The sequence below is a fragment of the Theobroma cacao genome, chromosome 9 (assembly GCF_053813885.1).
Source record: "Theobroma cacao isolate CCN51 chromosome 9, ASM5381388v1, whole genome shotgun sequence".
Taxonomy (NCBI): Eukaryota; Viridiplantae; Streptophyta; class Magnoliopsida; order Malvales; family Malvaceae; genus Theobroma; species Theobroma cacao.
Genome location: NC_142647.1, coordinates 17,916,333 through 17,941,517, shown reverse-complemented (window position 1 = coordinate 17,941,517; position 25,185 = coordinate 17,916,333). Strand labels below are relative to the sequence as shown.

The window sequence follows — 25,185 nt, the reverse complement described above, 5'->3', positions numbered from 1 at the left end:
TGCCTAACTATTACCCCATAGTGTCATAACATCACTGAATAATCCCCTTCAAGCTTAAATTACAATCATTAATGTAATCACATTATCCATTCCGAATGTCATTTATAACTTTATTGCTTCCTTCTATAACCTTCCTCAATAATTATATTACCAATTTATCCCTATCATACTAAAGATTCCCATATACTTTCAGTTACTTAAACAGCCATTTTATAATACATTCTAGTCCTATACTTTAAAACCCAAACTATTTTTAATTCTTTGTACAGATAATTATTATCTCTTTTACACAAGTCCTATACTTAAACTACTTCTTTCGTCTTTTATCACTTCTAAACATTTTAATTGACCTCAATTTGCATTCGATCAACTTTATTTATCACCATATCAAAGTATGGGGTATTTCACATTTCATCAAAAATAATCAGTAAAGCTTATGACTCTCTAAAAGCTTGGCTCGTGCCAAAACTCGTACTCGATGACACCTTGCGTCAGGCATCCAACCGAGCCTGCCAAGGCTGTTAAATAAACATATACACATAAAACATGTTTTTACGTTTAAAAACGTAGCCGTTCCTTGGCGTTAGCTGAGTTTCACCCTCACGTGGTGGTTCAACATGAAGTGAACTCTAAACTACCTTAGGAGATACCCTCCGTGCCTCTCATACTAAGGTAAAATATAACAGGGTTTACCGTACTCCTCTAATAGGCTGGTCCACGAAAACTCGCCCACTACAGTAAGCTAATCACTTACCCCACCAAATCAATAAAAATTTCAACAGCATGACATGGCTAATATGATTTTACCCAGACTGTCAAGGTAAAACAAAACAATTTATATATTTCACACAAACACAAATCCAGCCATTCATGCCATCACATTGTCATAAGCCATCAATTCAAACCATATGTCAAAACATATATATAACACAAGTATATAGTCTCCACTTACTGAATTTCCAAGACCAAGATTCAATTTCAAACCAAATTATGAATCTCATTTCATTTAACCAACACTTCAGTTATAAAATATAATAGTTTACAATTTAAATTTATTATTCTTTAAAATCATAAAACGAGTATAAACTACTTTAAATAGTTAAGATGATCATCTGTTTACTCACTATAACGGGAGTACTCCTACTCCTAGTCCTCGGTTACGATATTCTTACCCTTACCAGAGGGCTCACCACCTATACATAATGCATAACAAGTAATTCAATACACTTGTGCCAAACTGTTATAAGATTATTTTCGGCACTTTATGTAAAGCCCGACCTTATAAAATACTATTGATGACGTACATGTGATGATAGCATGATTGTATGCTAGGAGAGTCCCGAAAAATTTACAAAAGTCGGTATTGTACCTAGAGGTACAACAAAGTTGATTTAATCCTCGAACTAGATCAAATAGAAATTTTAAGGTGAGATTAAGATCGTCACAGTCCAAGGATGACTCAAAATGGTAATTCGGAGTTTGAGGATCAATTTGGAGTCAAACCGAAATTTTCACTATCCATGGGCAAAATGGTCATTTGCCACCTGGGGATAAAATGGTAATTTAGAAAAGATTTATTTGTCCCCATTTGACTTATTGGAGTATAATTTCACTTATTGGAGTATGATTTGAGGTTTAGAAGTGAAAAATTTTAATTTCGGTATAATTTGGAGTAAAAGGGTAAAATGGTAATTTTGCCACCCCATGGGCAAAATTGTAATTTTCCACCATCAGGACATTTTTTCCAGCACATGGTCTTCCTTTATCTTCATCTTTGACCCTTGACTAATCATGTGGTGGAGATAAAATGTTTAAATTTTTAAAATTTTAAAAAAGGACCAATAAGAAAATGCCATGTGTCAAGCTTAGGATATTTTATTATTTAACTAAAAAATCAGCATAAATCAGCCCATTACTCTCCAAATATTTGGCCAAGCAAGGAAGAGAGAGAAAGAGAGGAAGAACAAACCCTAGGTGAGGAATTTCAAGAGAAAAAGTGTGGAAAATCAAGGAAAACAAGTGAAAAAGGTAGGATTTTTCAACTTAAGCTTGAAATCTATTTTCCTTAAGCATTTCTCCTTATATTCTATGCTTAAATTACTTGTTTTTATGATGAATTGTTGGCTGATCAAAATGGGTTAGAAGAGAGAAAGTTGTTAGATTAATTTGATTTTAAGTTATGTTAGTGTTTTTAGTTAGTTTAGCATATTTAGAAACAAAACAACAAAAAAAGAATTTATTTTCTCCCACAACCATTAATGGCCGAATTTACCATGTATGAGTGAGGATGAGTTTGATTTTTATTCTAGGAGAATTGGTTAAGAAATGATGAATTATGAGCCTAGAAAAATAATGGAAATTTTCAGAGCAAAAATATAAATTTTTACCCATTAGGGGTATTTTCATAATTTGCTGTCGAGACTGATAATTTACACCACACTGAGGGACATTAAGTCAATTCGGGTGCAATTGAGGTATAGAAACTGAAAAAAATTAATTTGGGATTAAATTAGACGCGTTAGTAATTTAATTGGGTGATAAGACGAATTAGGTCAATACCGAGTTTAGATAGTTACCAGTGCATTTTTGCATTCCATATTATGCATTAATAGTCTAAATTAGTTTAATTTCAATTTAGTACCAATGTAGTGAATTTCTCGATTTTGTACTGTGTCAAGGTGGTGAGTCCTCCGATAAAGGCAAGGAAATTGCATCCGAGGACCAGTAGACAGAGTGCGTCGAAAGTCTGCATTATAGACATTGTGAGTAAACTTACTGTTATTTTAATTATCTAGGGTGGTTTTTAGATGATTTCATGAATTTTATGGAAAAAGGAATTTAAAAAGGTAAATTTTCATGTTTTATGAATAAATGTGTTTCAATGAAATTAAATTATAAATTGTTTTGAAATTAATAGTGATTTTGAAAAATAGAGTACACGGAGACTATTAATTGTGGCAATTTTATTGTTTAAATTGATTGGCTTATGATAAATTGGGCATGATTGGCTAGTTGACAATTTTATTGAAATGCGAATTGTTTGGTTGCCTTGAAAGACTGTGAATTACAAAATTGCCATATCATGTTATTGAGTTTTATTGTATGGTGGATTATATATATTAATTAATCACTACAGTAGGGGGTTTCTGTGGACCAGCCTTTTAGAGGGGTACGGTAAACCCCATTATATTCTTACATCGAACGGAAAGGCACGTAGGGTATCTCCTGGGGTAAAGCTTAGGGTTCACTTCACGCCAAACCACCACGTGAGGGGGAACTCAGCCAACGCCAAGGAGTGGCTATGTTTTCAAAACAAAAACATGATTTATGTGAAATGTGAATTTTAATGGCCTTGGCGATCTCGGTAGGATGCCTCAACCAAGGTGTCCCCAAGAATGGATTTATGGCACAAGTCTAGTTTTTATGAAATTCATAAGCCTCTTTACATATTTTAAATGAAATGTATTCTTATGCTGTGACCCAGTTTACGATGATTTATTTTATTGTCTCCATGTACTCAACTCTAGATATTTATGATGATGTCTATTTACTCATTAGGATTTTATAATCTCACTACCCTCATTTCCACCCATTTCAGGTTCAGTATAGACTGTAGATAGCTGATCTCATCGAGGACTACCGTTGGATCTGTATTTTCCAAACCGTAGGTTCACAGTCCTCTTTACTTTTGTTTATTCGGGGCCCTCTTGTTATTGTAAATTAAATTAAATATTTTAGCTTCCTGTATTTCAATATGTATAATTTTTTTTAGCTTTTACGCTATAAAAATTATTCACGTATAACTCTATAAATATTGTTTTATAAGAAAATAGAATATTTTACTTAATATTTTTTTTATTTTCTTATTATATTCAAATAACCATAATTTCGTTTTTAATGAAGATTTTAGACTTTTAAACTCATTTTGAATATGAATTATGTGTTTTGTACTTGTATATTACGTTTTAGCCAGTTTCAAAATTTTTGAGAAAAATGACTAAAATATCCCTGTGAGACGAAAAATTAATATTTTATTTGTTTAAAGTTGGAAACAGCTTAAAATCTTTTAGAACACGATATTTTACAATGGTTGCTCACAAGGGAACAGAGAAACTAATAGTAAAGCCTTGCGGGGTTTCGGGTTGACATTTCGGGCAATGAGTGTCTACCGGGACACCGCGGTTGTTGTCACGGGCTCGAGGGGAGTACCGGGTCGTGACAATTCGATTGGTATCAGAGCCTTTTATTTTAAAGATCAAAGTTTTTAGTTTTAAAGTTTTTTTAAAAATTTACAATATCAGTGTGGCCCCGGATTAAGTTAGGTTAGGTTAGGTTAAATAGAATGTATGCATTTGCATATAGAGCCTAAGGTTACCTAAACTTGCTCGTATTCTTTTATAGATTATAATGCCTCCTCGACACGGACGCCCACCTCTCATTAGATCGATTGGGAGGGGAAGAGGTCGTTCTCAACGTCATCAGCCAGATACAGTAAAGGAGGAATCAACTGTATCTACCATTCGGGCAGCACCTGTTGTTGAGCAGGCCGATAATCCTCCACATCCTCCACCTCTTCAACCACCTACTGGTATTCCTGCTATGCCTACAGAGGCAGCACAAGCATTGACAGCTTTCTTTACCATAATGGCTGGTCAAGCTCAGACTGGTCAAGTTCCACCTATAATGCCTCTAGCTACTCCTTTAGTTCTACCACCAGTACAGGATGTATCCATTTCTAAAAAGCTAAAGGAGGCTAGACAGCTCGGTTGTGTGTCTTTTGCGGGTGAGTTGGATGCCACTGTGGCAAAGGACTGGATTAATCAAGTTTTAGAGACTCTCTCTGATATGGGATTAGATGACGACATGAAGTTGATGGTGGCTACGAGATTATTAGAGAAGAGGGCTCGTACCTGGTGAAATTCGGTGAAGTCCCATTCCACTACTCCTCAAACATGGTCCGATTTTCTCAGGGAATTCGATGGTCAGTATTTCACTTACTTTCATCAAAAAGAGAAGAAGAGAGAATTTCTAAGTTTGAAATAGGGGAATCTAACTGTAGAGGAGTACGAGACTCGTTTTAACTAGTTGATGTTATATGTGCCGGATTTGGTGAAATCTGAGTAGGATCAGGCCAGCTATTTTGAGGAAGGGCTCCGTAATGAGATTAGAGAGCGAATGACAGTGACTGGTAGGGAGCCACATAAGGAGGTGGTACAGATGGCTTTACGGGCTAAGAAGCTCGCGATTGAGAATAGGAGTATTCAGACTGAGTTTGCAAAAAGGAGGTATCCTGGTATGTCTTCTAGTTAGCCAGTAAAAAGAGGCAAGGGCTCAACGACTTCAGGGAGCACTACTTCTGTTTCCGTGACATCTCCTTGACCTCTATTTCCACCATCACAGCAAAGACCTTCGAGGTTTAGCAGATCTGCTATGACTGGTTCTGGAAAGAGTTTCGGAGGTTTTGACAGATGCAAAAATTATGAGAATTATCATAGTGGGCTATGTAGAGGGCCAACAAGATGTTTCCAATGTGGATAGACGGGTCATATTAGGAGTAATTGCCCACGGTTAGGACAAGCCACTGTAGCTGCATCATCTCCACCAGCTCGCACTGATATGCAGAGGAGAGATTCTTCTAGGTTACCACCGAGACAGGGAGTAGCCATACGGTCCGGTGTGGAGAGTAATACCCCGACGCATCCACCTTCGAGACCACAGACTCGTACTTCGACAAGAGTTTTCGCTGTGACGGAAGATGAGGCACGGGTCTGACTTGGAGCAATGATAGGTATTGTGTCTTTATTTGATAAAGATGCTTATGTTTTGATAGATTCTGGCTTAGATAGATCTTATTTGAGTACGACATTTGCATCAATTGCTGATAGAAACCTGTCACCATTAGAGGGAGAAATTGTAGTGCGTACCCCTCTAGGAGAATAGTTGATTAAAAATACTTGTTATAGAGACTATGGGGTAAGGGTAGGTGAGGAAGAATTTAGGGGTGACTTAATTTCTTTAAAGATCTTGGATTTTAATTTAATATTGGGTATGGACTAGTTAACTGCACATCGGGAGAATGTGGATTGTTTCCAAAAAGAAGTTGTTCTTCGAAATTCGGAGGGAGCAACGATTGTGTTTGTAGAGGAACGTTGAGTATTACCGTCTTGTGTAATCTCGACCATCAAAGCTTCAAAATTAGTGCAAAAAGGGTATCCGGCTTATTTGGCATACGTGATTGATACTTCAAAGGGGGAACCTAAGTTAGAGGATGTCCCAATAGTAAGTGAGTTTCCTGATGTATTTTCTGATGATTTACCGGGACTACCTCCTAATCGAGAGCTTGAGTTCCCTATTAATTTACTTCCGGGTACCGCACCTATTTCTATTCCTCCATATAGAATGGCTCCGGCAGAGTTGAAGGAATTGAAAGTCTAGTTGCAAGATTTTGTGGATAAAGGTTTCATTCGCCCTAGCATTTCTCCTTGGGGAGCACCAGTCCTATTTGTAAAGAAGAAGGATGGCACTCTTCAATTGTGTATCGATTACCGTCAACTGAACCGAGTGACCATCAAGAATAAATACCCTTTACCCTGGATAGATGATCTTTTTGATCAATTACGAGGTGCTATGGTATTCTCTAAGATTGATTTGAGATCTGGGTACTATCAGTTGAGGATTAAGGAGCAAGATGTACCTAAGACTGCCGTCAGGACGCGTTATGGGCATTATGAGTTTTTGGTGATGCCGTTTGGTTTTACTAATGCCCCGACAGTTTTTATGGATCTTATGAACAAGGTGTTCCATCCATACTTGGATAAGTTTGTGATAGTATTCATAGATGACATCCTGGTTTATTCGAAGAATAATGATGAACATGCTGTCCATTTGCGCATTGTGTTGCAAACTTTGCGCGAGAGGCAACTCTATGCCAAGTTCTCTAAATGTGAATTCTGGTTGAAAGAAGTGGTTTTCTTGGGACATGTGGTGTTCGGAGCTAGAATTTATGTAGATCCCAAGAAGATTGAGGTAATTTTGTAATGGGAGCAACCGAGAACGGTAACTGAGATTCGTAGTTTCCTTGGCTTAGCCGGTTATTATCGGAGATTTGTTCAGGGATTTTCTTTGATAGCAACTCCTCTGACTCGTTTGACTCGTAAAGGAGTTAAGTATGAGTGGGATGATCTTTGTGAGAATCGATTTCAGGAGCTAAAGAACCGGTTAACCTCTGCTCCCATTTTAACACTTCCTATTAGTGGAAAAGAATTTGTGGTATATAGTGATGCATCTAAGTTGGGATTAGGGTGTGTATTGATGCAGGATGAGAAGGTAATAGCTTATGCTTCCCGACAGTTGAAAAAGCACGAGACGAATTACCCTACTCATGACTTGGAGTTAGCAGCAGTAGTCTTCGCATTGAAGATTTGGAGACATTATTTATATGGTGAGCTTTGTCAGATTTTTACTGATTATAAGAGTTTGAAGTATTTGCTCACCCAGAAAGAGCTTAACTTGAGACAGAGACAATGGTTGGAGTTGATTAAGGATTATGACTTAGTGATTGATTATCATCCGGGAAAAGCAAATGTGGTAGCGGATGCCTTAAGTCGTAAATCCTCATCGTCGTTAGCAACACTTTGGAGTTCTTATTTTTCGATGTTACTTGAGATGAAATCTCTAGGGATCCAGTTAAATAATGGGGAGGATGGAACCCTACTTGCTAGTTTCGTCGTGAGACCTTCATTGTTGAATCAGATCAGAGAATTGCAGAAATCTGATGATTGGTTGAAACGGGAAGTTCAAAAGCTGTAACATGGAGAAACTAGTGAGTTTAGACTCAGCGATCATGGTACTTTGATGCTTAAAGACCGAATTTGTGTCCCTAAGGATGATCAGTTGAGACGAGCTATTTTGGAGGAAGCTCATTTTTCTGCCTACGCTTTACATCCCGGAAGCACCAAGATGTATCGGACTATTAAAGAAAGTTATTGGTGGTCGGGTATGAAACGAGACATAGCAGAGTTTGTAGCGAAATGTCTCACATGCCAATAGATTAAGGCGGAGCATCAAAAACCGTCAAGTACTCTTCAACCTTTACCGATTCCTGAATGGAAGTGGGAACACGTGACTATGGACTTTGTATTGGGTTTGCCGCAGACACAGAGTGGGAAGGATGCTATTTGGGTGATTATGGATAGATTGACTAAGTTCGCCCATTTCTTGGCTATCCATAGCACGTATTCTATTGAGAGGCTGGCAAGACTTTATATAGATGAGGTTGTGAGATGGCATGGAGTTCTAGTTTCTATTGTGTCAGATCGAGACCCTCGGTTTACTTCTCGATTTTGGCAAAAATTTCAGGAAGCTCTTAGAACTAAATTGAGTTTTAGTACTACCTTTCATCCGCAGACAGATGGTCAATTTGAGAGAACTATTCAGACCTTGGAGGATATGTTACGGGCTTGTGTCATTGACTTTATTGAGAGTTAGGACAGACACTTGCCATTGGTGGAGTTCGCGTATAATAACAGTTTTCAGTCTAGTATTGGGATGGCACCATACGAGGCTTTGTATGGAAGGAAGTGCCGAACTCTGCTCTGTTGGGATGAAGTAGGTGAGAGGAAATTGGTGAATGTGGAATTGATTGATCTGACAAATGATAAGGTCAAGGTTATCCGAGAGCGATTAAAGACAACTCAAGATAGGCAGAAGAATTATTCGGATAAACGAAGGAAAGATTTGGAGTTTGAAGTAGACAATAAAGTTTTTCTTAAGGTTTCTCCTTGAAAAGGTAATAATTTGAAAATTCCAAGTATTAAATCTTATTTGATTATACTATTGTGATAATTTGTGGTATTTATTGGATAATGAAAGGTGTGATTCGATTCGCAAAGAGGGGAAAGCTCAATCCAAGATACATTGGACCCTTTCGTATCATTGAAAAGATTGGGCCAGTGGCTTACAGACTTGAATTACCTCAAGAGTTAGATCGGATTCATAATGTCTTCCACGTCTCGATGTTGAAAAAGTATGTTCCCGATCCCTCTCACATTTTAGAGACACCTCCCATTGAGTTGCATGAGGATTTGAAGTTCGAGGTGCAGCCTGTACGTATTCTAGATCGAAAGGATCGAGTGTTAAGGAACAAGAGCATTCCAATGGTGAAAGTATTATGGAAGAATGCTCGAATGGAGGAGATGACGTGGGAAGCCGAGGGCCAAATGAGAAACCAATATCCACATCTTTTCTTCGAATCCGGTAAGTGAAATTTTGAGGTCAAAATTTTATTTTAAGGGGGGTAGTGCTGTAAAGCCCGACCTTATAAAATACTATTCATGATGTTCATGTGATGATAGCATGATTGTATGCTAGGAGAGTCTCGAAAAATTTACAAAAGTCGGTATTGTACCTAAAAGTACAACAAAGTTGATTTAATCCTCGAACTAGATTAAATAGGAATTTTAAGGTGAGATTAAGATCGTCACAGTCCAAGGATGACTCAAAATGGTAATTCGGAGTTTGAGGATCAATTTGGAGTCAAACCGAAATTTTCACTATCCATGGGCAAAATGGTCATTTGCCACTTGGGGACAAAATGGTAATTTAAAAAAGATTTATTTGTCCCCATTTGACTTATTGGAGTATAATTTGACTTATTGGAGTATGATTTGAGGTTTAGAAATGAAAAATTTTAATTTTGGTATAATTTTGAGTAAAAGGGTAAAATGGTAATTTTGCCACCCTAGGGGCAAAATTGTAATTTTCCACCATCAGGACATTTTTTCCAGCACATGGTCTTCCTTTATCTTCATCTTTGACCCTTGACTAATCATGTGATGGAGATAAAATGTTTAAATTTTTAAAATTATAAAAATGGACCAATAAGAAAATACCATGTGTCAAGCTTAGGATATTTTATTATTTAACTAAAAAATCAGCATAAATCAGCCCATTACTCTCCAAATATTTGGCCAAGCATGGAAGAGAGAGAAAGAGAGGAAGAACAAACCCTAGGCGAGGAATTTCAAGAGAAAGAATGTGGAAAATCAAGGAAAACAAGTGAAAAAGGTAAGATTTTTCAACTTAAGCTTGAAATCTATTTTCCTTAAGCATTTCTCCTTATTTTCATGCTTAAATTACATGTTTTTATGATGAATTGTTGGCTGATCAAAATGGGTTAGGAGAGAGAAAGTTGTTAGATTAATTTGATTTTAAGTTATGTTAGTGTTTTTAGTTAGTTTAGCATATTTAGAAACAAAACAATAAGAAAAGAATTTATTTTCTCCCACAACCATTAATGGCCGAATTTACCATGTATGAGTGAGGATGAGTTTGATTTTTATTCTAGGAGAATTGGTTAAGAAATGATGAATTGTGAGCCTAGAAAAATAATAGAAATTTTTAGAGCAAAAATACGAATTTTTACCATTAGGGGTATTTTCATAATTTGCTGTCGAGACTGATAATTTACACCACACTGAGGGACATTAAGTCAATTTGGGTGCAATTGAGGTATAGAAACTGAAAAAAAATTAATTTGGGATTAAATTGGATGCGTTAGTAATTTAATTGGGTGATAAGACGAATTAGGCCAATACCGAGTTTAGATAGTTACCAGTGCATTTTTGCATTCCATAGTATGCATTAATAGTCTAAATTAGTTTAATTTCAATTTAGTACCAATGTAGTGAATTTCTCGATTTTGTACTGTGTCAAAGTGGTGAGTCCTCCGATAAAGGTACGAAAATTGCATCTGAGGACCAGTAGATAGAGTGCGTCGAAAGTCTGCATTCTAGACATTGTGAGTAAACTTACTGTTATTTTAATTATCTAGGGTGGTTTTTAGATGATTTCATGAATTTTATGGAAAAAGGAATTTAAAAAGGTAAATTTTCATGTTTTATGAATAAATGTGTTTCAATGAAATTAAATTATAAATTGTTTTGAAATTAATAGTGATTTTGAAAAATAGAGTACACGGAGACTGTTAATTGTGACAATTTGATTGTTTAAATTGATTGGCTTATGATAAATTGGACATGATTGGCTAGTTGACAATTTTATTGAAATGCGAATTGTTTGGTTACCTTGAAAAACTGTGAATTACAAAATTGCCATATCATGTTATTGAGTTTTATTGTATGGTGGATTATATATATTAATTAATCACTGCAGTAGGGGTTTTGTGGACCAACCTTTTAGAGGGGCACGGTAAACCCCATTATATTCTTACATCGAACGGAGAGGCAAGTAGGGTATCTCTTGAGGTAAAGCTTAGGGTTCACTTCACGCCAAACCACCACGTGAGGAGGAACTCAGCCAACGCCAAGGAATGGCTATGTTTTCAAAACAAAAACATGATTTATGTGAAATGTGAATTTTAATGGCCTTGGCGGTCTCGATAGGATGCCTCGACCAAGGTGTCCCCGAGAATGGATTTATGGCACAAGTCTAGTTTTTATGAAATTCATAAGCCTCTTTACATATTTTAAATGAAATGTATTCTTATGCTGTGACTCAATTTACGATGATTTATTTTATTGTCTCCATGTACTCAACTCTAGATATTTATGATGATGTCTGTTTACTCATTGGGATTTTATAATCTCACCACCCTCATTTTCACCCATTTCAGGTTCAGTATAGACTGTAGATAGCTGATCTCATCGAGGACTACCGTTGGATCTGTATTTTCCAAACCGTAGGTTCACAATCCTCTTTACTTTTGTTTATTCAGGGGCCCTTTTGTTATTGTAAATTAAATTAAATATTTTGACTTACTGTATTTTAATAAGTATAAATTTATTTAGCTTTTACGCTATAAAAATTATTCACGTATAACTCCATAAATATTGTTTTATAAGAAAATAGAATATTTTACTTAATATTTCTTTTATTTTCTTATTATATTCAAATAACCATAATTTCATTTTTAATGAAGATTTTAGACTTTTAAACTCATTTTGAATATGAATTATGTGTTTTGTACTTGTATATTACGTTTTAGCCAATTTCGAAATTTTTGAGAAAAATGACCAAAATACCCCTGTGAGATAAAAAATTAATATTTTATTTGTTTAAAGTTGGAAACAACTTAAAATCTTTTAGAAACAGAGAAACTGATAGTAAAGCCTTACGGGGTTTCGAGTTGACATTCTGGGCAATGAGTGTCTACCGAAACACCGCGACGGTTGTCACGGGCTCGAGGGGAGTACCGGGTTGTGACACTTTATGAATGCATGAAATTGAATGAGAAGTGTTCGAATAATCACTTAAAGATGGTGTTCTACATGGGTTCAATTGTTGTTGGACTGAAATGGTATTCGACCTAACTCGCACTATACACTCTTTAATTAGCCAAAACATCCAATTCAACTCCGAATAGATTCATTGTACTTTTGGTACTCCAATAAGTCCGTATACCTCATTAGAAATCAATTCTAAGTCCATTTACTATAATTTTCTCATTATCGTTCAAGTCGTTTACTAAAGGAACTATACTTTTCGATATTCGACATCACGAATCATCAAATACGAGCTAGATAACATGAAATATGACAAAATCATCTTTAAAATATTCCCTATAGAATTCGACCAATTAGGGTTTGATGAAGAACATGTTATTTTCTTGCTTGTTTTTCATACCGAATATCACAAAACACTAAAAACACCCAGATAGCTTGAAATCTATCAAAAACCATCATCAAAACCTTCCCCCCTTGATTCGGCTAGCATGCTTGTAATAGCCCGCACCCTTGTTGGACACAAATAAGACCTTATTGATCAAACGAATGATTGTTTGATGCGAATTGGCGTGCTAAAGAGCGACAAAAGATGAAAGGAACGTTCAAGAATAAAATGCTTCACGCGTACAAAAATAATAATTAAATAATAATATTTTTGTTGGAGATGAATTAGTAAGCTAAAGGATGATTCGGAAGTAAACCGAGATGTAATAATGCGTTTTGGGACCAAAGAAGGCAAGTGAAAATTTTTGAAATAAAATAATATTAAAATATTAATATTTTATATGTTATCGGAATTACTCATGAAAAATGGAATATGACTAATTTAAGTGGGGGAGAAGAATAAAGAAGAATTTTGAAGGAAAACGACGATAATTGTGACAGCGTGATTTTATTAAATCGAGCTAACGTTGGTAAGTAAATATTTAAATATTATGGTGACACCGCGTTGAAATGTGATCTTGATATTTTGATTATACACGTGTAAGAAAAGGAAGATAGAAGAAAATTAGAATTTTTAAATGTGTCGGAATGATCAAATTTTAAGATACGAAAATTGGAAGATTGAGTAACAAATAAAATAAAGTTGAGGAATTACATGTAAATTGCATTATTTGGAGAGAATAAAATAAATAAATAATAAAATAATAAGGAAATAAAAAGAATAGGAATGATGTGGTATGGATGGGAATGAAGAAAAGTCAAACCCAAGAATTCTAAATTCAATGGCCGGCCATACAAAAAAATTAAGGGAACAAAGACGCAAAGAAACAAAGAAAACAAAGAGAAGAATGTAGAAATGATGGTGAGACCGGCCATGTGAGAGGAAAGAAAGGAGAAGTCGGCTATGAAGAGGAAAGAAAGGACCAAAAGGTTGAACAAAAGAATAAAGAAAAGGAGAGGAAGTCGGTTGAGAGAGGAAGAAAGAAATGATGAGAAAAAGGGAGAGAAAAATCGTGGGAGAGGAAGAGAAAAAGGAACGAAAATTCTGCTCTTTTTTTTGGTAAAGTTTTGTTGCACTTTGAGGGAGGAAAAGAAAGCTTTTTGCTGCAATTTTTGGAGGAAGAAAAAGCTGAAATTTTTTAGGTAAGAAAGCTGATTTTTTTTTAGTTAATTGTTGGAATTTTTGAGGTTTTTATGGCTGATTTTGGTGCTGAAAATTCAAGGTTGTTGCTGCTGAAATTGTGTGAATTTGCAGCTGGAAATTTTGGAGGTTTTGCTGCCATTAAAGGGCAGCAAAGTGCTACCAATTTGTGCAGAAAAATTGGAGCTGTTTGCTGCCAATTTGTGCAGAAAAATTGTGCAGAAAAATTGGAGCTGTTTGTGCAGAAAAATTGGAGCTGTTTGATGCAGAAAAATTGGAGCTGTTTGTGCAGAAAAAATTGGAGTTGTTTGCTGCAGAAAAATTAGAGCTATTTGTGCAAAAAAATTGGAGCTGTTTGCTGCCAATTTGTGTAAAAGAATTGGACAGCATTGTGCTGCCAATTTGAGGGAGAAAAAGTAGCTTGGTGCTGCCAAATTTTTGAGGAAAAGAGACCTGAAAGTGCTGCCACTGAAAGAGGAAGAAAACGACCCAAGGAAAAGAGGAAGCCACGGTGGTGAAGAGAGGAAGACATGGTGGTGAAGGGAGTGACGGTGAAAGAAAGAAAAAAAGAAAGAAAAGGAAAAGAAATAGAAAATAAAAATGGGCATGACCCAAATAGAAAATAAATGGGCATGACCCAACAGAAAATAAGTGGGCATGGCCCAATAGAAAATAAAAAATAAATAGGTTTGGCCCAAATAGGAAAAATGAAGAAGCCCATGGAGAAGGCCCAATGGTAAGTTAATTTTATATTTTAAGATTTATGGGTAGTTTAATATTGTGCATATTTTGGATAAAAAATATGCAAGTTGCTTAAGGAATTTTTAATTAAGTTGCTACCCATATAAATGTGTGATTAAGTATACTAAGTTTAAATTGTTGTTAGGAAAGTTGTCGTGGAGGCGTGCCGAACAAAGTATGTGACCGACAAATAGGAATAATTATACGCGTACGAATCAATAGTGAAGTAATATCGCACTATTATGAGGTGAGTAGGGGGTGTCAATTTTAAAGAATTCCGTATATATGTACATGTACATATATTTTACGTGAAGTGCAAAATTTATGGAAAGCATGCGTTGATAGAATTTTAAGGAAATATGGGTGTAAGTTATTTTTAGAAATCATTTGAAATATATATATATATATATATTAGACATAAAGTGTTTTAAACCGGGAAACAAGCTTGTTGAAAAGATTTTTATCAAAGGAAATTGTGCCTTATTGTTTGTGTGGTGTGCATTCATGAAATTTATTACATATTCACCATGCTTGTAAAACCCGACCCTATAAATACATGTCATGACATACATGCACTGAGTAGTATGTTATTATGCTAGGAAAAGCACCTAAGAATAGAAGAAACTCGGTATTGTACCTAATGGTACACTTGAGTTGATTTAACCTCGAACTAGTTCAAATAGGAATTGTAGGATGAAATTTAATATTTTATAGTCTAGGAATGACTAAAAATGATTGTTCGGAGTTCGAGGGTTCATTTTGGGTAAAATTAGAAATTTTGACATTTAAGGAGAAAATCGTTATTTTACCACCTAAGATAATAATTTGATCATGGAGTGAAATTTTTGACCAAGATTAACTATTTGGAGTATAATTTAATGATAGGAAGTGAAAAAGTTTAATTCTGGTGATTTTTGGAGTGTAGGGGCAAAATCGTAATTTTGCCACCCACGGACAAAATTTGAGATTTTGAGAGAATTTAGATCAAATTTGAAAAATTGGAGAATGGTATGAGTATAAGGGATGAAAAATATATCTATGGGCAATTTTTCAGTTTTTTGGGTAAAAATGTAATTTTTCACTTTTACGGGGGCAAAAGTGTAAATTTCAAAAAATTACTCCACCGAGACTTTGGATAAGTCTGAGAATTTTATCTAAGCTATGGATATGTGGGACAAGTGTATGGTGAAAATTTGGAAACAAATGGATGAAATTTTAAAAATGGGCCAATGGGAAAGTGACACGTGGCATTTTTTTTAATGAAATAATATTATTTTAATGAAAAGTCAGCCTATTTAAACCCATTTTAAGTGCTGGCCGGCCATAAGGAAGAACAAGAGAGGAAATAGAGAGGAAAGGAAGAAAAAAAGAAAAACCAAAGAGAAACAAGAAAATTCAAAGGGAAATTCGCGTTTTTCGCCCGTTTAAGCGTCTAACGGTAAGATTTTTCGATTTTAGCTTGATTTCTACCTTTCCTATGCCTATATTTCCATTTAGCATGCTTGAGGAGAGAGATCAAAAAGTGATATCAAGGGCTGGACGAAATTCTAGGGGAGTGAAATTGAAATTTTTAGGTTTTGATTTTTAGTTAAATTGATAGTTTTAGTTAGTTAAATGTGTTTAGAAATTAAATTGGGTAAGAAATCATTAAATTTTCACAATACCCACTCTTGGCTGGATGCTCAATGCTGTACAATGATGATGAATTGATTTTATTCTATGGGAAATGAAGAGAAAATGATGAAAAGCGATTAAACGTGATAGAAAAACAAAGTAGAAAATTTACCGAGTTAATGTCCCATTTTTGGCCGAATTTTCCAAGGAAGGGAGTGAGCTGATTTTTTTTGTTTTTAGAAGGTTATTGGCTGATATTTAATGGTTAGAAATGTTGGAGAGAGAATGGGATGATTTAGAGCTAAAATGGAGTGCGTTAGCAATTTATCGGGCAAAGTGCCAAAAATAGGTTAATATCGCGTTTAAGCCGTTTTAGCCTATTGCATTTCATACCATGCATTAATATAGGATTTAAGTTAATTATATAGTGATTTAGCATCAATGTGATGAATTGTGTAAATTTTTGTAATGTGTCTAGGAGGAGAGCCTTCCGGAAAAGGCAAAGAAGTCGTACCCGACGAGTAGTGATCGGGGCGCTTAGAAAGCTTTTAGTTTGTACAAACGGTGAGTAAACTTATTATTATTGTAAATTATCTAGAGTTTATTTTTAAATGCCCTTTATGTATTTTATGAAATGAGAACGAGATTAAAACGGGATTTTTGATGTTTTAGGAATAAATGTGAGAAATAAAAATATATTGTATTGATTATGAAATTGAGTAATTGGAGGCTGCAAATTGACTTGAAAAATATATATTTTCCTAGGAATGGCTTATGAGAAATGAGTATATGTGGCTATATTCTGTGAGTGCATTGGGAAATTTATGTAAGTTGTTTTTACTATGCAGGTTGGATAAATAAATAAAAGCTACGTTATACTGTCGAAATTTTATTAAAATTGATGGGTTAGTCACTGCAGTGACGGGTTTTCGTGGACTGCCTACTAGAGGGGCACGGTAAACCCAGTTATATAGTTACTCCGGTTGTAGAGGCGAGGAGGGTAACTCCCGAGGTAGTATTAGAGCTCACTTCACGTCGAACCCCCCCGTGAATGTGTAACTCGGCCAATGCCAAGGAACGACTGGTTTTAAAAATAAAAATGTGTTTCATGTGTGAATATTTTAACACCCTTGGCGGACTCGGTTAGATGCCTCGGCCAAGGTATCCCCGAGGATTAGTTTTGGCTTGAGCCTTGTTTTAATAAAAGACATAAGCCTTAACAACTGTTTTGGTAAATTACAAATATTCTATGGTTTAAGAAACAAATTGAAAACATTATGAAATGGGTTGAAATTTGTTGTTTAAACTTGCCTCAATTTTACTCGCCTTTAGATATTTATGATAATGTCTGTTTACTCATTGGGATTTTATAATCTCACCACCCTCCTTTCCACCCATTTCAGGTTCAATATAGACTGTAGATAGCTGATCTCATCGAGGACTACCATTGGATCTGCATTTTCCAAACCGTAGGTTCATAGTCCTCTTTACTTTTGTTTATTCGGGGGCCCTCTTGTTATTGTAAATTAAATTAAATATTTTGGCTTACTGTATTTCAGTATGTATAAATTTATTTAGCTTTTACGCTATAAAAAAATTATTCACGTATAACTCTATAAATATTGTTTTATAAGAAAATAGAATATTTTCCTTAATATTTCTTTTATTTTCTTATTCTTTTCAAATAACCGTAATTTCGTTTTAAATGAAGATTTTAGACTTTTAAACTCATTTTGAATATGAATTATGTGTTTTGTACTTGTATATTACGTTTTAGCCAGTTTCGAAATTTTTGAGAAAAAAATGATCAAAATACCCCTATGTGGCGAAAATTTTATTTTGATTGTTTTTGATCTAAAATAGTATATATTCTCTAAAAACTCGATATTTAACAATGATTGCTCACAGGAAAGGAAAGAAACTGATATGTAAGCCTTGCGGGGTTCCGGTTGGCATTCCGAATAATGAGTGTCAATCGGGACGTCGCGGCGATTGTCATGGGCCTGAGGCAGGTTTCGGGTCGTGACAATTCTATTGGTATCAGAGCTTTTGGTTTTAAAGATAAGAGTTTTTGGTTTTAAAGTGGTTTTAAAAAATTACAATATCAGTGTGGCCCCGGATTAAGTTAGGTTAGGTTGAATAGAATGCATGCGTTTTCATATAGAGCCTAAAGTTTCCTAAGCTTGCTCGTTTTCTCTTATAGATTATTATGCCTCCTCGACGCGGACGCCCACCTCTCACTAGATCGGTTGGGAGGGGAAAAGGTCGTTCCCAACGTCGTCAGCTAGATGCAGTAGGGGAAGAATCGGCTGCGTCTACCATTCGGGCAGCACCTACTGCTGAGCAGGCCGATAGTCCTCCACATCCTCCACCTCCTCCGCCACCTACGGGTATTCCCACCATGCCTACTGAGGCAGCACAGGCATTGGCAGCTTTCTTTACCGCAATGGCTGGTGGAGCTCCGACTGGTCAAGTTCCACCTATAGTACCACTAGTTACTCCTTTAGTTCCACCACTGGTACAAGATGTATCCATTTCCAAGAAGCTAGAGGAGGCTAGACAGCTCGGTTGTGTGTCTTTCACGGGTGAGTTGGATGCCACTGTGGCAAAGGACTGGATTAATCAGGTTTCAGAGACTCTCTCTGATATGAGATTAGATGACGACATGAAGCTGATGGTGGCTACGAGATTATTAGAGAAGAGGGCTCGTACTTGGTGGAATTCAGTGAAGTCCCGTTCCACTACTCCTCAAACGTGGTCCGATTTTCTCAGGGAATTCGATGGTCAGTATTTCACTTATTTTCATCAGAAAGAAAAGAAGAGAGAATTTTTGACTTTGAAACAGGGGAATCTAACTGTAGAGGAGTACGAGACTCGTTTTAACGAGTTGATGTTATATGTGCCGGATCTGGTGAAATCTGAGCAGGATCAAGCTAGTTATTTCGAGGAAGGGCTCCGTAATGAGATTAGAGAGCGGATGACAGTGACTGGTAGGGAGCCACATAAGAAGGTGGTACAGATGGTTTTACGGGCTGAGAAGCTCGCGACTGAGAATAGGAGGATTCGGACTGAGTTTGCAAAAAGGAGAAATCTTAGTATGTCTTCTAGTCAGCTAGTAAAAAGAGGCAAGGACTCAACGACTTCAAGGAGCACTACTTCTGTTTCCGTGACATCTCCTCGACCTCCATTTCCACCATCACAGCAGAGACCTTCGAGGTTTAGCAGATCTGCTATGACTGGTTCTGGGAAGAGTTTCAGAGGTTCTGACAGATGTAGAAATTGTGAGAATTGTCATAGTGGGCTATGTAGAGAGACAACAAGATGTTTCCAATGTGGACAGACGGGTCATATTAGGAGTAATTGCCCACGGTTAGGACGAGCCACGGTAGTTGCATCATCTTCACCAGCTCGCATTGATATACAGAGGAAAGATTCTTCTGGATTGCCACTGAGACAGGGAGTGGCCATACGGTCTGGTGTGGAGAGTAATACCCCGACACATCCACCTTCGAGACCACAGACGCGTACCTCGACAAGAGTTTTCGCTGTGACGGAAGATGAGGCACAAGTCCGACCTGGAGCAGTGACAGGTACTATGTCTTTATTTGATAAAGATGCTTATGCTTTGATAGATTCTGGCTCAGATAGGTCTTATGTGAGCACCACATTTGCATCAATTGCTGATAGAAACCTGTCACCATTAGAGGAAGAAATTGTAATTCACACCTCTTTAGGAGAAAAACTAGTTAGAAATAGTTGTTATAGAGACTGTGGGGTAAGGGTAGGCGAGGAAGAATTTAGGGGTGACTTAATTCCTCTAGAGATCCTGGATTTTGATCTAATATTGGGTATGGACTGGTTAACTGCACATCGGGTGAACGTGGATTGTTTTCGAAAGGAAGTTGTTCTCCGAAATTCGGAGGGAGCAGAGAATTTGTTTGTAGGGAAACGCCGAGTATTACCATCTTGTGTAATCTCGGCCATCAAAGTTTCAAAATTAGTGCAGAAAGGGTATCCGACTTATTTGGCATACGTAATTGATTCTTCAAAGGGGGAACCTAAGTTAGAGGATGTCCCGATAGTAAGTGAGTTTCCTGATGTATTTCCTGATGATTTACCGGGATTGCCTCCTGATCGAGAGCTTGAGTTCCCTATTGATTTACTTCCGGGTACCGCACCTATTTCTATCCCTCCATATAGAATAGCTCTAGCAGAGTTGAAGGAGTTGAAAGTACAATTGCAAGAGTTGGTGGACAAGGGTTTTATACGCCCTAGTATATCTCCGTGGGGAGCACCAGTTTTATTTGTGAAAAAGAAAGACGATACACTTCGGTTATGTATCGATTACCGACAGCTTAACAAAATGACCATTAAGAACAAGTATCCGTTACCGAGGATTGATGATCTTTTCGATCAATTACAGGGAGCTACAATATTTTCCAAGGTTGATCTAAGGTCTGGGTATCATCAGTTGAGGATTAAAGAACATGATGTACCAAAGACAGCGTTTAGGACTGGGTACAGTCATTATGAGTTCTTGGTCATGCCTTTCGGGTTAACTAACGCACCGGCAGCTTTTATGGATCTCATGAATAGGGTGTTCCACCCTTACTTGGACAAGTTTGTTATTGTGTTCATTGATGACATACTGGTTTACTCGAGAGATAATGATGAGCACGCTGCCCACTTGCGTATAGTATTACAAACTTTGAGGGAAAGACAGTTGTATGTAAAGTTTTCGAAGTGTGAGTTTTGGTTACAGGAAGTGGTATTCTTGGGACACGTAGTATCGAGAACTGGAATATATGTTGATCCTAAGAAAGTAGAGGAAATTTTACAATGGGAGCAACCTAAGACAGTGACGGAGATTCGTAGTTTCCTCGGATTAGCCGGTTATTATCGGAGGTTTGTTTAGGGATTTTCCTTAATAGCAGCTCCTTTGACCCGTCTAACTCGTAAGGGAGTTAAGTTTGTGTGGGATGATGTTTGTGAGAATCGATTTCAGGAGCTAAAGAACCGGTTAACCTCCGCTCCCGTTTTAACACTTCCTGTTAATGGTAAGGGATTTGTAGTATATAGTGATGCCTCAAAGTTGGGGTTGGGGTGCGTATTGATGCAGGATGAAAAAGTTGTGGCTTATGCTTCTAGACAGCTAAAGAGGCATGAAGCAAATTACCCTACCCATGATTTAGAGTTAGCAGCAGTGGTGTTTGCTTTAAAAATTTGGAGGCATTACTTGTATGGTGAGCATTGTCGGATATTTACGGATCACAAGAGTTTAAAATATTTGCTCACCCAAAAGGAGCTTAATTTGAGGCAAAGGCGATGGTTGGAGTTGATAAAAGATTATGACTTGGTGATAGACTATCATCCGGGAAAGGCAAACGTTGTAGCTGATGCCTTAAGTCGTAAGTCTTCATCGTCTTTAGCAGCACTTCAGAGTTGTTATTTTCCAGCATTAATAGAGATGAAATCTCTTGGGGTCCAGTTGAGAAATGGTGAGGATGGATCCTTATTGGCAAACTTCATTGTGCGACCTTCGTTACTTAATCAGATCAAGGACATTCAGAGGTTTGATGATGAGTTAAGAAAAGAAATTCAAAAACTGACCGATAGGGGAGTTAGTGAGTTCAGATTTGGAGAGGATAACGTCTTGATGTTTAAAGATCGAGTTTGTGTTCCTGAGGGAAACCAATTGAGACAGGCGATCATGGAAGAAGCCCATTCATCTGCTTATGCATTACATCCCGGAAGCACCAAGATGTATAGGACTATCAGGAAGAATTATTGGTGGCTGGGTATGAAGCGAGACGTAGCAGAATTCGTAACAAAGTGTCTCGTATGTCAGCAAGTTAAGGCGGAGCATTAGAGGCCAGCAGGTACACTTCAGTCTTTACCTGTTCCCGAGTGGAAATGGGAGCATGTAACTATGGATTTTGTTTTGGGATTGCCGCGGACACAGAGAGGAAAGGATGCGATTTGGGTGATCGTAGATTGATTGACTAAGTCCGCTCACTTTTTAACTGTCCATAGTACATACTCTATTGAGAAGCTAGCTCAGCTCTATATAGATGAGATTGTGAGGCTACATGGAGTTCCTGTTTCTATAGTGTCAGACCGAGATCCTCGATTCACTTCTCGATTCTGGCCGAAATTTCAAGAAGCTCTTGGAACCAAATTGAAATTTAGCACTGCTTTTCACCCACAGACGGATGGTCAGTCAGAAAGGACTATCTAGACCTTGGAGGATATGTTACGGGCTTGTGTCATTGACTTTATTGGGAGTTGGGACAGACATTTGCCATTGGTGGAATTTGCTTACAACAATAGCTTTCAGTCTAGCATTGGTATGGCACCGTACGAAGCTTTATATGGAAGAAAATGTCGTACTCCACTCTGTTGGGATGAAGTAGGTGAAAGGAAGTTAGTGAGTGTGGAATTGATCGAGCTAACTAATGACAAGATCAAGGTTATACGAGAGAGACTAAAGGTAGCCCAGGATAGGCAGAAGAGCTATGCAGATAAACGGAGAAAAGACTTGGAGTTTGAGATCGATGATAAAGTTTTTCTTAAGGTTTCTCCTTGGAAAGGTAATAATTTGACTACTTTGAAGTATTAAATCTTATTGATTATACTATCATGATAAATTATGGTGTTTTGTTGGATAATGAAAGGTGTGATTCGATTTGCGAAGAGGGGAAAGCTCAACCCGAGATATATTGGACCATTCCGAATCATTGAAAGGATTGGACCAGTGGCTTATCGGTTAGAATTACCTCCGGAGTTAGATCGGATCCACAACGTTTTCCATGTCTCCATGCTTAAGAAATATGTACTAGATCCCTCTCACGTCCTCGAAGCACCTCCGATCGAGTTGCATGACGATTTGAAGTTCGAGGTACAACCTGTGAGTATCTTGGATCGAAAGGATTGAGTACTGAGAAACAAGAGTATTTCAATGTCTCCATGCTCGAATGGAGGAAATGACATGGGAAGTAGAGCATCAGATGAGGAACCAATACCCGCATCTATTTGTCGAATCTGGTAAGTGAAATTTTGAGGTCAAAATTTTATTTTAAGGGGGGTAGAATTGTAAAACCCGACCCTATAAATACATATCATGACATACATGCATTGAGTAGCATGTTATTACGCTAGAAAAGCACCTAAGAATAAACGAAACCTGATATTGTACCTAACGGTACACTTAAATTGATTTAACCTCGAACTAGTTCAAATAGGAATTGCAGGATGAAATTTAATATTTTATAGTCAAGAAATGACTAAAAAATGATTGTTCAGAGTTCGAGGGTTAATTTGGGGTAAAATTGGAAATTTTGATATTCAAGGGCAAAATCGTCATTTTGCCGCCTAAGATAATAATTTGATCATGGAGTGAAATTTTTGACCAAGATTAACTATTTGGAGTATAATTTAATGATAGGAAGTGAAAAAGTTTAATTCTGGTGATTTTTTTGAGTGTAGGGGCAAAATCGTAATTTTACCACCCACGGACAAAATTTGAGATTTTGAGAGAATTTAGATCAAATTTGACAAATTGGAGAATGGTATGAGTATAAGGGATGAAAAATATGTCTATGGGCAATTTTTCAATTTTTGGGGCAAAACTGTAATTTTTGACTTTTACGAGGGCAAAAGTGTAAATTTCAAAAATTACTCCACCGAGACTTTGGATGAGTCTGAGAATTTTATCTAAGCTATGAATATATGAGACAAGTGTATGGTGAAAATTTGGAAACAAATGGATGAAATTTTAAAAATGGGCCAATGGGAAAGTGACATGTGGCATTTTTTAATGATATAATATTATTTTAATGAAAAATCAGCCCATTTAAACCCAAATTTTAAGTGCTGGCCGGCCATAAGGAAGAACAAGAGAGGAAATAGAGAGGAAAGGAAGAAAAAAAAGAAAAACCAAAGAGAAACAAGAAAATTCAAAGGGAAATTCACGGTTTTCAACCGTTTACGCGTCTAACGGTAAGATTTTTCGATTTTAGCTTGATTTCTACCTTTCCTATGCCTTTATTTCCATTTAGCATGGTTGAGGAGAGAGATCAAAAAGTGATATCAAGGTCTGGACGAAATTCTAGGGGAGAGAAATTGAAATTTTTAGGTTTTGATTTTTAGTTAAATTGATAGTTTTAGTTAGTTAAATGTGTTTAGAAATTAAATTGGGCAGGAAATCATTAAATTTTCACAATACCCACTCTTGGCTGGATGCTCAATGCTGTACAATGATGATGAATTGATTTTATTCTAAGGGAAATGAAGAGAAAATGATGAAAAACGATTAAACGTGATAGAAAAACAAAGTAGAAAATTAACCGAGTTAATGTCCCATTTTTGGCCGAATTTTCCAAGGAAGGGAGTGAGCTGATTTTGTTGTTTTTAGAAGGTTATTGGCTGATATTTAATGGTTAGAAATGTTGGAGAGAGAATGGGATGATTTAGAGCTAAAATGGATCGCGTTAGCAATTTATCTGGCAAAGTGCCAAAAATAGGTTAATACCGCGTTTAAGCCGTTTTAGGCTATTGCATTTCATACCATGCATTAGTATAGGATTTAAGTTAATTATATAGTGATTTAGCATCAATGTGATGAATTGTGTAAATTTTTGTAATGTGTCTAGGAGAAGAGCCTTCCGAAAAAGGTAAAGAAGTCGTACCCGACGAGTAGTGATCGGGGAGCTTAGAAAGCTTTTTGTTTGTACAAACGGTGAGTAAACTTATTATTATTGTAAATTATCTAGAGTTTATTTTTAAATGCCCTTTATGTATTTTATGAAATGAGAACGAGATTAAAACGGGATTTTTGACGTTTTAGGAATAAATGTGAGAAATAAAAATATATTGTATTGATTATGAAATTGAGTAATTGGAGGCTGCAAATTGACTTGAAAAATATATATTTTCCTAGGAATGGCTTATGAGAAATGAGTATATGTGGCTATATTTTGTGAGTGAATTGGGAAATTTATGTAA

At 36.6% G+C, this 25,185-nt stretch overlaps 2 long non-coding RNA genes across 3 annotated transcripts in view; one reads left to right on the top strand and one right to left on the bottom strand.

Moving 5' to 3' along the window:
* Positions 1–25,185, bottom strand: part of LOC148760803 (uncharacterized) — a 94,222-nt gene that overhangs the window by 29,126 nt on the left and 39,911 nt on the right. The gene's annotated exons all lie outside the window — the stretch shown is intronic.
* On the top strand, positions 13,555–14,275 carry LOC108663926 (uncharacterized). Of its 2 annotated transcripts, none has more exons than XR_001930020.2 (2): positions 13,555–13,829; positions 13,942–14,275. It is a non-coding gene; the product is annotated as an uncharacterized LOC108663926 (long non-coding RNA). The 2 variants fall into 2 exon arrangements; XR_001930021.2 differs by having other exon boundaries at positions 13,910–14,275.